The sequence below is a fragment of the Oncorhynchus mykiss genome, chromosome 2 (assembly GCF_057628025.1).
Source record: "Oncorhynchus mykiss isolate SJ-2025 chromosome 2, ASM5762802v1, whole genome shotgun sequence".
NCBI classification, from domain to species: domain Eukaryota; kingdom Metazoa; phylum Chordata; class Actinopteri; order Salmoniformes; family Salmonidae; genus Oncorhynchus; species Oncorhynchus mykiss.
In genome coordinates, this window is record NC_143023.1 from 53,987,453 (window position 1) to 54,001,608 (window position 14,156).

Below are 14,156 nucleotides of genomic sequence, written 5' to 3' on the forward strand. Positions count from 1 at the left end.
ACTACAAAGTGTTAAAATAATAATTTTGTTCATGAAGTCAGTCTTGTCTGAAACCGAGTTTAGAACCTCGGGACATCACACCGAGTAAATGAAGGTTGGGTTTCGATTACAATTATGTCAATAAATCATGCCCCCTTTTGTCAAACTCCACGTGTAAATTGCCCCTCCCACTTCGTTTCCTTTCATGGATTGAACTCAATTGTTTCTTCGTCCTAAACCAAAGCGATCATGGCCGTTTGAGACTGAAAAGCCCTATACGGATTGACCATGCAATGCATGCTTTCGGCTAGGTTGAAGGTGGGTATATTTTAAGGATGCACACCAAACAACTATGGTTTGCATGCCCTGCAGAAGGACTCCATCATGTAAGTTTTATTCCGTTGGTCCCCAGTGGATGTCAGTATACCGGCCGACCATAGACTGCTGGTTATGTACGGTCAGTATATTTTGATAACCATTATCACGATCATAGCTGACACAGATAGCTAATGTCAGCCTACTTCAATACAACTCGGATTTAGCTTGGAAAAAATAACATTTCAAAAGAAGACAAATACTTACTTAAATACAATTATTTTGTCATGATTGTGATGTCGCCATATTAACTTCAGATGCAGATTTGAAGGGACCGCTGTATTTTAGCTAGCTAACATTAGCATTGTTAGCTATTTTTGACAAACTTTGATAGTAACAGTAATGAGTTGCAACCGATCTAAAGTAAATTTGACATAATTATGGCAAAGTTGTTTGCAACTAATTATTTGCCTACTTTGGCAATGTCATATTGCCATGCCACTCGAAATTAGTGTAATTTAGACGAAACAATCACAACAGCCTCTGAGGCGCAGCACATGTCTTCTAGGGCACAAATAAATATTGGATGCAGTAATGGCGATACTAGCTAACTCATGTCTGACTACAACAGTGTCCCAACTAGCAGTAACACACTCAGTCAATCTACATCTGTAAAGCATAGAAGTAGCTTTCAAACGAGATTACCTTATTTCTCGAGCTGTGTTTATAATTTAGGTAGGATGACAATCGTTGACCCTGTTTTTATGTTAAACAAAGCATAATTGGGTGCCATACTGATCCCGTGGTCATGAACGGATGCTGGGACCTACCAGAAGGAGCAACGGTGGGTATCATAACATGTCCAGCAATGTGATTGCAATGGTTTAGAGACATCCAAAAATATTTGAATTCACTGTTCACTTGCTTTTTTCACAGCTTGTCAGGCAAGACCTCAGAATAAGTGTTTCACAACAAGTTTCACAACAAGTACTCTTGTGACACCTCATCCATTGTTGCCAGTCTCCCTCAACTCTGATGAAAAGGACACACCGTCATGAGGCCTCTGACCGTGAGTTACTGCCCTGACGACACAGATGGCTTCATCGACAGGTAATGTTTGTGAAAAGTTCATTTTTTATAAATACCTGGCTTGATAAAGTAGGCTAATTCCCCAGTCAAGTAGTCATTTTGGTTGTGAAGTGCATTAGCAAAAAGCTTTGTCCTTTAGAACAAAATGCAATTTACCACATGGCTGTCTATTATATCACCCTATTACAGGCACTTCCAGTCAACACCACCTAATAAGATTGGCTGCTGCAGTTGTTTGAGAGATGTCCAGTTTGCAGCTGAACGTGCAGTATAGAGAAGACAAGCAAGGGGTCCCTCATCAGCATCATGCAGACATGCCCTCACAGTGAGCATTCCTATGAATGGAACAGTTGTGACTGACAAGTATCCGACCAGCGACCTTCACTTGTCAGCGGCAACAGCTTTCACAGGATCATCATTTGTACAAATACAAACACTTAATTATTTTGATACATTTGATTACATGTAAACTGACATTAGTTGTTGCTTATTTTCTACTTCTTAGTTGCGTATAATGTCCAGGGCATAACCTAGCCTGGTTGAACCAGCCTGATCCCTGTGTTCACCATTCTATTTCACTTCAAATTTTATATCTGAAGTGAAATAGAAAAGGTGAATGGAGCAATCAGGATATTTCTACCAAGCTAATCATAACCACCATTGATAATGTAATCAGTGCTGTGTGTGTGTGACCGACCAGTATCTTTGAGGGACCAGTAGCTGATCTACGCTACTATGTCCATCAATAGGGCTCTGGCAAAGACCTCACCTCCAGCCTCACATCTTGCCTGCTCACCAACAGTCTTTGATGGGAAGAACAGAATTAGGTTTAGGCTGACCTGTTTAAACTTCAACATAGGTGAGATCTGACACACATCCCCCTCTTCAAAGGGGGTGACACTCTAGACCCAAACTGCTACAGATCTATATCTATTCTACCCTGCCTTTCTAAGGTCTTTGAAAGCCAAGTTAACAAACAGATTACAGACCATTTCAAATCTCACCGTACCTTCTCTGCTATGCAATCTGGTTTCAGAGCTGGTCATGGGTGCACCTCAGCCACGCTCAAGGTCCTAAACAATATCATAACCGCCATCAATAAGACATTACTGTGCAGCCGTATTCATCGACATGGCTAAGGCTTTCAACTCTGTCAAGCACAACATTCTTATTGGCAGACTCAACAGCCTTGGTTTCTCAAATAATTGTCTCGCTTGGTTCACCAACTACTTCTCCGATAGAGTTCAGTATGTCAAATCGGAGGGCCTGTTGTCCGAACCTCTGGCAGTCTCTATGGGGGTGCCACAGGGTCCAATTCTCGGGCCGACTTTCTTCTCTGTATACATCAATGATGTCACTTTCGCTGTTGGTGATTCTTTGATCCACCTCTATGCAGACGACACCATTCTGTATACCTCTGGCCCTTTGTTGGACACTGTGTTAACTAACCTCCAGATGAGCTTCAATGCCATACAACTCTCCTTCCGTGGCCTCCAACTGCTCTTAAATGCAAGTAGAACTAAATGCATGCTCTTCAACCGATCGCTGCCCGCACGTCCAGCATCACCACTCTGGACTGTTCTGACTTAGAATATATGGACAACTACAAATACCTAGGTGTCTGGTTAGACTGTAAACTCTCCTTCCAGACTTACATTAAATATCTCCAATCCAAAATTAAATCTAAAATCAGCTTTCTATTTCGCAACAAAGCATCCTTCACTCATGCTGCCAAACATACCCTTGTAAAACTGACCATCCTACCGATCCTCGACTTCAGCTATGTAATTTATAAAATAGCCTCCAACACTCTACTCAACAAATTGGATGCAGTCTATCACAGTGCCATCCGTTTTGTCACCAAAGCCCCATATACTACCCACCACTGCGACCTGTATGATCTCGTTGGCTGGCCCTCACTTCATACTCGTCGCCAAACCCACTGGCTCCAGGTCATCTACAAGTCTCTGCTAGGTAAAGCCTCACATTCTCAGCTCACTGGTCACCATAGCAGCACCCACCCGTAGAATGCGCTCCAGCAGGTATATCTCACAGGTCACCCCCAAAGCCAACACTTACTTTGGACGCCTTTCCTTACAGTTCTCTGCTGCCAATGACTGGAACGAACTGCAAAAATCTCTGAAACTGGAGACTCTTACCTCCCTCGCTAGCTTTAAGCACCAGCTGTCAGAGCAGCTCACAGATCACTGCACCGGTACATAGCTCATCTGTAAATATCCCATCCAATCTACCCCATCCCCATACTGTATTTATTTATTGCTCCTTTGCACCCCAGTATCTCAACTTGCACATTCATCTTCTGCACATCCTACCACTCCAGTGTTTAATTGCTTTATTGTAATGACTTTGCCACCATGGCCTATTTATTGCCTTACCTCACTTATCCTATCTCATTTGCACATGCTGCATATAGATTTTTCTACTGTATTATTGATTGTATGTTTGTTTATTCCATGTGTAACTGTGTTGTATGTGTCGAAATGCTTTGCTTTATCTTGGCCAGATCGCAGTTGCAAATGAGAACTTGTTCTCAACTAGCCTACCTGGTTAAATAAAGGTGAAATTAAAATTTAGAAAACATAGTATCTCTAACTGCCATTGGTAATAGAACAGTGACTGTATGTGTCCACAGAAACATGGATGGGGGCTGCACATGGAGACTTGCAAGATGATGGTATGAAGTCCAGACTGACAGACAGGCTTAATACTTGTCTCTGAATGGAGAGACCTGGCACTCTGCATTCAAATTTTACTTGCATTGTCCTTTATTATTTAAATGAATAGTGTCAGTCATTATGGAGAGGGAAAACGTTCTGCACCAGGATCAGAGAACTCCTGTTGTATACAGGACACCACACAGGAAGGTATGACCACTCACATTTGCCAAGGCAGCCCCATTACCACCAGACATAATGCAGATGGGCACAGTATCTGTATCGGCTGGGAATGACCAAAGATGAAGGTGCACATTGTTATATTCGCAGAACACTGCTTCTATGGTATTATGTAGGCCTACAGACTTGTTTATTCTACATGGACCTGTTACTACATTTCAAAATGATCAAGATAGAATATCTTAAGGCAGGCTGCCTATTTTGAATGCACTGGTTTGAGTAGAAGGTGATACAGATGCAGCTGTCCCAGTCAGAGGGCAAGGATGGGGGGAGAGACTTGAGGTTATGGTTTTTAGTTGCAGCTCCCATTTATTTGATCCTTTCAATTATCTATTTCACTTCTGTAAGTGCTAAAAAAAATTAGATATTTCCATTAGTATAATTTTACAAACATTCCGTTATTCCTCAAATACATTTCTTAAACATTTACAAAATATATTAATCTCATAGCAAATCAAATATTACTATCCATACGCAGCAACATCAAAACATACTGCCACTAATAATGCATCGAAATGCGCTCTATACTCATGAAAAAGCAAGTAAAATGTAAACAATATTTCAGGTTACTCATATTGGACACTGGGAAGCACAGATGATAGAAATAAATGCGGGAGAGTTTTTCACAACTGCATTGTTTGTTTGGCACTGAATTAAAAGACAAAGGAACTCAGATATTTAACAAGGCAAATTGGTTGCAGGTGCGCACAGAGCCAGTGTTGCCAATTTAGCGACTGTCGTTATATTCAGACCCCTCTAGCGACAAATAAAAAATAAATAAAAAACGACTAGCGACAAATCTAGCAACTTTTTCTGGTGTTATTGGAGACTGACGTGAAAGCACGTATCGTTCTTACTCTTAACGAGTAGCAGGTGCTGCCGTGGGCCCCACCCCCGTCCCAAAGCACTCACAGGCGGCCAAGTCCTCGTCAGCAGTCCCTCCCAGCTGCAGTCAGAGCAGGAGATGTTCACCCCTCCGCGTCCAGACTGCAAATGAATCGTGCATGCGGGAAGCCGCCGTTGGCTGTTAATTTTCTCACATTGCCATTTACAGTTTTCTATTGTCTCTTTTTGGTCCATTTAAATTGCTAATGTAGCTTGTATACAAAAAATATTTATGGTTAAAAATGTTAATATTTTCCTGTGACTTGTTGTAGGCTCCTAAGTGGACCATAGGTTAAAAACCTAACCAAACCACATTAAGAAAACTAAAACACATAAAATAAAAAACGAAGTAACTCCGCCAGAGTGTCTATTTTGGGTCACTTTTGCCAGTCCTAAGCCCGGATAAATGAGGAGGGTTGGAATTGTGACATTTAAAAAAAACAAGAATCGACAGACGAAAGTTAATTTGTAGTTCTAAACATATTTAGGGTGTTTTTTACTCACTTTTTGTCTCTCCCACAGCGTCCATCACAATTACGTTCACATGGCCAATTATGCAAATTAGGTGATGATGTAATTTAGTGACTTTTAGGACAGCCAATAACTACTTTCCTAACTGAGGAGTTGGCAACACTGCAAGCCAGTCATCCTCACTACAAGCCCTCTCTGCCTCAGCACTGCATTACACATTCCTTTCAGGTGACTGTTTTAAAAGATCAGGAACCAGTAGCTAGGTAAAACAAAAAAGCTGTGCCAGATGAATCATTCGAACAAAAATAATTAGCCAGCCAGCTAACATTAGCTAGCTAGCCAAGCCAAAAAGAATTGACCTGCCAGTCCATCTGCAAATCTGTGGGTCGAAACCACCAGAAATATGCAATAAAACTCAATGTTATCAAAAACAGATAAAACAATTAAAAACACTTAAATGTACATAGAGCTCTCTGCTTAGGCTGCTGCCATGGCAACAACATAGCTGTAATGTAGAAGTACGTTTGAAAAACCTAGCAACTTGGGTGTGTTCATTTATTCATTCTGGAGTGCACTCTGGGCGTTGTCAGATTGTTTGTAAATTCAGAGCGTTCAGTCTGTCCAAGGAGTTGGGTTGATCCAAGCGTTCTGACCTCAACCTCAGTCAAGCACCAAAGCTAACCGGCTAACGTTGGTTAGCTGGCTAGCTACGTCCAGACCAGTGGTGATTTTAACATGTAAATCTTGGTGGAGAAAACTCAAATATAAAAAAAAATGCATTCCAGCAAAAACACAACACAAAAAAATACATTAGTTGCACTATAACGGTGGCAAGCGGTGCCCACAAACTGTTAAGGCTTACATAAAGCTGGCCCAACAGCAGAGCTTTCTTTCCAGCACAATGGAGTGAATCCTTACCACCGCTACACCTGGCTGTCAATGGAGCCTTGTTTGTCAGCAAAACAATTAATTTGGCCTCGTTTAAAAACATAGCTGATATGGCTGACTTGCTTACGCATATGGTTTCTACTTACAATTGAGATGTACAAACGATGGCATAAGGCAGGGGTGTCAAAGTCAAATGGACGGAGGGCCAAATAAAAAAATCAGCTACAAGACGAGGGCCGGACTGTTCGAATGTTCATTGAAAAATTTTTAAATGACGCATATAGTCTAGTGAACCTAATTGAACCTACTGAAAACCTAACAAATATATTACAATATGATCAGATAAATAAAGCAATATTTTCTTATGGCTCTGTCAGTAATCTTTAATTTTCAACAGACACAAAAGACAAATTTCCTTTATATAAATATCCCCATAACATGAACATTAAATGAAAGAAACCGGTATTCAAGGCACCATCAGTAGACTATATTTTCTATTTTAGCAAAAGTGGGCTAAATTTACTTCAAAGAAAAAACAATAATAGCAATTGTCTATCATCCACTCAACTGAAATATTTTAAAAATATAATTGGATTGAAATACAAAAAAATAAAGTGCAAAAATCTATTAATCAAAAACAACACTTTGTTTAAGGAGAAGTAACATGCAGTGAAAACAAATATTAAATTTTAACTTTTAAACTTGAACTGAGTAAAAACTCTAAATATGTGATTGCACAGTAATGTTCACTTGTTTGAGGTTGAGGGTGATACTTGGTGGTGTCCCATCTTTTCCACAAGTTCATCAATGTTCGGGGTAAGGCTCTGAGCTGAAGAAATCCTCAGAATTGAGTGGAGGTGTTCAGCAGTAAGTCGACTTCTGTGTGATGTTTTGTTCAGGTTCATCAAAGAAAACAGTTGTTCACACAGGTATGTGCTGCCAAACATAGACAACGTTTGAGCAGCCTGGATGCGCAGCTGGGGCATTGTGCCGGGGAGGAAACGGGCGAACTCCGCAGCACCCACTGCCGCATATTTTGCCCTCAGTGCATCATTGCATTGGAGGTCAATCAACTCCATTTGGAGGTTTGGTGGTGAGCTTTCCACGTCAACAGCAAATGGGTTACCGAGCAGTTCCAACCTGCTTTTTTGTGCTTCAAAGTCAGCAAATCGGCGTCGAAAGTCAGCGGCAAGCATACCTATTTTATCAGCCAACTGTGTGCTCGGGAACGCACTGGTAGAGAGCTTCTCTTTCATGGTCTGGCAGCTGGGAAAGTGGCTCAAATTTTCTTTCCGCATCTGCGTCTCCCACAGAGTCAGTTTGGTTTTAAATGCCTTCACTGTACTGTACATATCAGAGATGACACGATCCCGACCCTGCAGCTGCAAGTTTATTGCATTCAGATGACTCGTAATGTCACACAGAAAAGCCATTTCACACAGAAACATTTCGTCTCGGAGTTGTGTTGTGTCTTTCCCTTTGCTGTCCAAGAACAGACAAATCTCCTCACGAAGCTCGAAACATCTTTGAAGCACCTTTCCCTGGCTTAGCCATCGCACCTCTGTGTGATAAGGCAAATCACCATGCTCCGTTTCTAACTCCGTCAGAAATGCCTTGAACTGGCGGTGATTCAAACCTTTGGCTCTGATAAAGTTAACTGTGCGCGTGATGATGCTCATTACATGCTCCATTTTCAAGGCTTTACCGCACAACGCTTCCTGGTGTATGATACAATGATAAGCTGTCAGCTCACCTGTCGCGTTTTCCTCTTGCATCTTTTCCCGTATCTTCGCCACCAGTCCGCTCCTGTGTCCACACATCGCAGGTGCTCCGTCGGTTGTCAAACCCACGAGTTTTTCCCAAGGCAGCTCCATCTCATTTACACATCTTGACACCTCTTCATACAAATCATGCCCCGTAGTTGTGCCATGCATAGGACGTAAAGCCAAAAACTCCTCTGTCACGCTTAGGTTGGAGTCCACTCCGCGGATGAAAATTGACAACTGGGCAATGTCAGAAATGTCGGTGCTCTCATCCACAGCCAAGGAATATGCAATAAAATCTTTTCCCTTTTTCACAAGCTGCTCTTTTAGATTGATGGACAACTGGTCTACTCTCTCGGCAATGGTGTTTCTGCTCAGACTCACATTTAAAAAGAGTTGCCTTTTTTCTGGGCAAACTTCGTCACAAACTTTAATCATGCAGTTTTTGATGAAATCCCCCTCCGTAAATGGCCGGGCTGATTTAGCGATCTCTTCTGCCAAAATAAAACTGGCCTTTTGTAGCCTTTGTTCCATGTCCATATTCTTGTTTTTGTCCGCGTGTTTCGTTTCATAATGTCGTCTCAGATTATACTCTTTCAGTACCGCCACACTTTCTCCACACAGAAGACACACAGGTTTTCCAGCTACCTTCGTGAACATATACTCCGACTCCCACCTTGTTTGAAACCCCCGGTTCTCAGTATCCACCTTCCGTTTTGCCATTTTTGATGGGTATCTGAAAGTTAATTTTACTGTGATGCTGACGACTGCTGTGCCAATAAATATTGAAATGAAGCAGCCTACTGCTCGGTGCGTCACCTTTGCATTGTGGGAAATGTAGTATTGGTGCGTGTAAAAGATCTGCGGGCTGCCGGCTTGCTGCGGGCCGGTTCTAATAATAAATCAAGATCATCCCAGGGGCCGTAAAAAACCTTCTTGCGGGCCGGATGTGGCCCGCGGGCCTTGACTCTGACATATGTGGCATAAGGGAACGATAAGAGTCATTCCGTAATTTCGATTAAGACATTAATGAGCGAATGACAACGGACGTAGTCAATATAGTAACTATGTGTTCGGCACTTTTGAAATGTACAGCAACAGAATGCAGAACGTGGGCTGCTCTTGCAGTATTTAACCTGTACACCACGTCAGAACCGTAGGATAAATAAAGGGAGCAGACAATGAAACTTACAATATTAGATGATGACATTTCTTAAAAACTGTGCAGCACCACCGAGTCAGAACAGTAATGTTAGGCGAAATTAAAAGGTGAAAATATACCAAATTATGGGCTACTAACAGCTTACTACACAACATACACTTAGTATTACTTTCTTAGCTACAGTATACATATCTCCCTTGCATATTGCATAATTTATGCAGCAGCATACAAGACATTTTTGGACTCACCTTGGCTTGGGATGTGCTCACTTAAACATGAAGGTGGTGCGGCGGTTATGTCATCAAACTTTGTCAAACACACAGCCACTCCATTGAATAACAGGCTACTGGTTGCTTTGCACTGCTTGCAGTCAGCCACTGATTCCTTCCAAACGACTCATTGTTGAATTTGCGATTTCCAACTTGTTGTGTATGTAACGGATGTGAAACGGCTAGCTTAGTTAGCGGTGGTGCGCGCTAAATAGCGTTTCAATCGGTGACGTCACTTGCTCTGAGACCTTGAAGTAGTAGTTCCCCTTGCTCTGCAAGGACCGCGGCTTTTGTGGAGCGATGGGTAACGATGCTTCGTGGGTGACTGTTGTTGACTGTTGTTTTATCCGTGGCCAATGATCTTGGAAGGGCACTTGTAATATAACTCTATGGCAGGACCCAAAGAGCTGAAATTTTGGATGTCTATTATTTCTCTTTCTCTAAGGACATAAACTTTGCGATGACGTGTCCTCATGAGTGACAGAACACTGAACCAATCACGGCGTAATGTTCCTATTTTTTGCTGGCACGCCCCACCACCACAGAAAGCACTGAGCTATGCTGAAACACCTGCATTTTGGAGCTGCCTTACTCAAGAAAACAAATAATAGAACATGAGTGTATGCAGCTTTATTAACTCAGTGATATATTTTTATAACTGATATGTGACACGTATTAATTCCAAAATAACATGCAAAACATGCAAGCCCTCTTTTTTTGTGCTAAAAATGTGGGGCTCAAAACAGCACAGTTACCAACGCTCAGGAAAACATGAAAACAGGCTCTGCCCCACCTACGCTGAATGACGGGTCGCCACTGGAATAGACACAAATTAGAGAACACCTCACTCTGACTATTTTACTCGCTGTAGCAGAACTGGTTAGGCTCCAATCCTCTCATCCTTTCTATCGAGGAAAACTCAAGACACAGCCATTATAGTGCAGCAATCAGAGCAGTCAGAGTGGATCTGAATGAAAGGATACACTAAAAAAGAGCCTATTCTTATTGTACTGTACAGCATTTTTTATAATCAAATCATAGAAAGTTCAGTATACACATCTGTCAAAAGGGGAATGCACATGATGCAAGGCCATCAGAAGCACTGGCAGACTCTGGATGCTACTATATTATTGTTTCAGGGCAATAGCCTACACCACATACACATACGCTACTGTGCCAGAGCCATACAGCATATACATCATTGAGATCTTGACATGATGCCTTAATTCCTGGGATAGATCAATAATTGCACCAATGCATCCCATCCAAAAATGAGAATGTTCCTCAACAGGGAAACCCCTTGCAAGGTTACATGATGGAATAAGAGTTTGTCTTATGACCATTTTAAGTGCATTTATAAACCCTTATTCAACCAAGCTTTTAATAATAGGCTTACAATTTGGAAAGCATGAATGACTTTCACAATGTTAACCATAACTTTTTATTATAGTTTCAAAAAATGTTTAATTGATGGTTAAAGTAATTGCCCGATTTTCAAATGCACCATTAAATTATTTAACAATTGTAAGTATTTTTTTGATGTGGAAACATTGTGAACCCGTTTTTGCGATTGGGCCTGTGCATCCGACTCCAGAGCCCTTTACTGCAGAGTTGTGTCAATGAGGTGGTCGGGTTTTCAGTTGGTTTGTGCAGGCTGAGATATGTGTTGCTATCGGAAACGTAAACATTTGAACCAGCATGGTAACAAGCATTCGTAACAAGCATTCGTTGTTGCACCCCGCAATTACCACCAGTTACATGTTTTTACAGTGTCACTATACAATACTTGTTACAGGGTAATTACATTGAATAAGGACCCCTTAAAATGAAGCATTACCAAAATACCTGATTCAATTAAAAAATATATATATGAGTGCCTTCTAAATTTCACAATAAATTGAATACCTGAATTCCTACCAAAATCACTGAAATACATTCATTATTTGTCCGTGCCAGTAAAAGGTTTCATGTGCTATAATTCAGATATGTCACAACTTCCGCCGAAGTCGGTTCCTCTCCTTGTTCGGGAGGCGCTCGGCGTCGCCGGTCTTCTAGCCATCATCGATTCTCTTTTAATTTTCCTTTTGTCTTGTCTTCCCACACACCTGGTCTCATTTCCCTCATTACATGTTGTGTATTTAACCCTCTGTTCCCCCCCATGTCTTTGTGCGGAAATGTTTATTGTAAGTGATGTGCACGGTTTCGCTGGTGTGCGACGGGTTTTGTACCTATTTGTTTGTTGTTCTGGTTTCCGGTGGTTTTTATGAATAAAACTGCTCAGTTGATTACCCAGTTTTGCTCTCCTGCGCCTGACTTCCCTGCCGCCAGTTACGCACTCCTTTACAAGATAATATCTGATGGATTAGAAAAATCCCCAAAGTTTGGAGTATCTTCATCGAGGGCCCTCACCTCCTCCCTGTAGGCCGTCTCGTCGTTGTTGGTAATCAAGCCTACCACTGTTGTGTCGTCCGCAAACTTGATGATTGAGTTGGAGGCGTGCGTGGCCACGCAGTCGTGGGTGAACAGGGAGTACAGGAGAGGGCTCAGAACGCACCCTTGTGGGGCCCCAGTGTTGAGGATCAGCGGGGTGGAGATGTTGTTACCTGCCCTCACCACCTGGGGGCGGCCCGTCAGGAAGTCTAGTACCCAGTTGCACAGGGCGGGGTCGAGACCCAGGGTCTCGAGCTTGATGACGAGTTTGGAGGGTACTATGGTGTTAAATGCTGAGCTGTAGTCGATGAATAGCATTCTCACATAGGTATTTATCTTGTCCAGATGGGTTAGGGCAGTGTGGTTGAGATTGCATCGTCTGTGGACCTATTTGGGCGGTAAGCAAATTGGAGTGGGTCTAGGGTGTCAGGTAGGGTGGAGGTGATATGGTCCTTGACTCTCAAAGCACTTCATGATGACGGAAGTGAGTGCTACAGGGCGGTAGTCGTTTAGCTCAGTTACCTTAGCTTTCTTGGGAACAGGAACAATGGTGGCCCTCTTGAAGCATGTGGGAACAGCAGACTGGGATAAGGATTGATTGAATATGTCCGTAAACACACCAGCCAGCTGGTCTGCGCATGCTCTGAGGGCGCGGCTGGGGATGCCGTCTGGGCCTGCAGCCTTGCGAGGGTTAACACGTTTAAATGTTTTACTCACCTCGGCTGCAGTGAAGGAGAGTCCGCATGTTTTGGTTCCTGAATTTGATGTGGAGATATGTTGACTTACAGATAAAAATAATAATACATTTTTTTATTTAACCTTTCATCAGTTAAGAACAAATTCTTATTCACAATGATGAACTGATGAGTCGTCAATATACTGAGTTGAACTGTTGGCGATAGTAGCTGCTCACACAGCCCTGTCCTCAAAAATTTGTGGGCAGAACTGAAAAAGCGTGTGTGAGCAAGGATCCTACAAACCTGACAGTTACACCAGCTCTGTCAGGAGGAATCGGCCAAAATTCACGCAACTTATTGTGGGAAGCTTGTGGAAGGCTACCCAAAACGTTTGACCCAAGTTAAACTATTTAAAGGCAATGCTACCAAATACTAAATTAGTGTATGTAAACTTCTGACCCACTGGGAATGTGATGAAAGAAATAAAAGCTGAAATAAGTCATTCTCTCTACTATGATTCTGACATTTCACATTCTTAAAATAAAAGTGGTGATCCTAACTGACCTAAAACAGGGAATTTTTACTAGGATTAAATGTCAGGAATTGTGAAAAACTGAGTTGAAATGTATTTGGCTAAGGTGTATGTAAACTTCTGACTTCAACTGTATATGCCCTCCAAAGAAGGGTTTGTTAGAAGTTAGTAGGCATCTTCCTTATTTTCTTTGTGTTTCTGCTAGTCAGAGGGAGAATGTGTTCCGTGTTAAACGAATGGGGGCAAGAAATTTGATTTTTTTCTCTCTCAAGAACAGGGTGCCATTGAAAGGAGTGATTACTGGGGCACCAGTAAATGTAAAAGTTGACCAACTGAAGGGGAAGATTCCTGGTGTTTGTGATGCTCGTCGTTTGGTGCGACGCAGACAGGGTGGCGTGAATGGTGAAACAGAAGAGTCATTGTCTGTTCTTTTGAGATTTGATGTTGAGTCTTTGCCCGCCAAAGTGATGTTAAGATATTAAAGTTATCCTGTATGAGATTTTGTGCTGAATACCTAACGTTGTTACAGGTGTCAAGGTTATGGGCATGTGGCAGCAGTGTGTAGGAGGGAGGTTTCTAGGTGTGAGAAGTGTGCAGAAGGGCATGAGACAAAGGAATGTGTAGCATTGGGGAAAGTAGTTTGTTAATTGTAGGGGTGCCCATGTGGCTGGGGATCAGAAATGTCCCGTGCAAGAGAGGTAGGTTGAGGTTTCCAGGTTAGTGCAGAAGTTGTCATATGCTGAGGTAGTGAAGAAAGTAGAGGAAGATGGGTTAAGGGGGA

At 42.2% G+C, this 14,156-nt stretch overlaps 1 long non-coding RNA gene across 2 annotated transcripts; it reads left to right on the forward strand.

Moving 5' to 3' along the window:
* Positions 1–69: 69 nt before the first annotated feature.
* LOC110491599 (uncharacterized) lies at positions 70–3,986 on the forward strand. Of its 2 annotated transcripts, XR_016487165.1 has the most exons (5): positions 190–297; positions 392–436; positions 1,072–1,138; positions 1,231–1,404; positions 1,573–3,986. It is a non-coding gene; the product is annotated as an uncharacterized LOC110491599 (long non-coding RNA). The 2 variants fall into 2 exon arrangements; XR_016487164.1 differs by lacking the exon at positions 392–436 and having other exon boundaries at positions 70–297.
* The last annotated feature ends 10,170 nt before the right edge of the window (positions 3,987–14,156 follow it).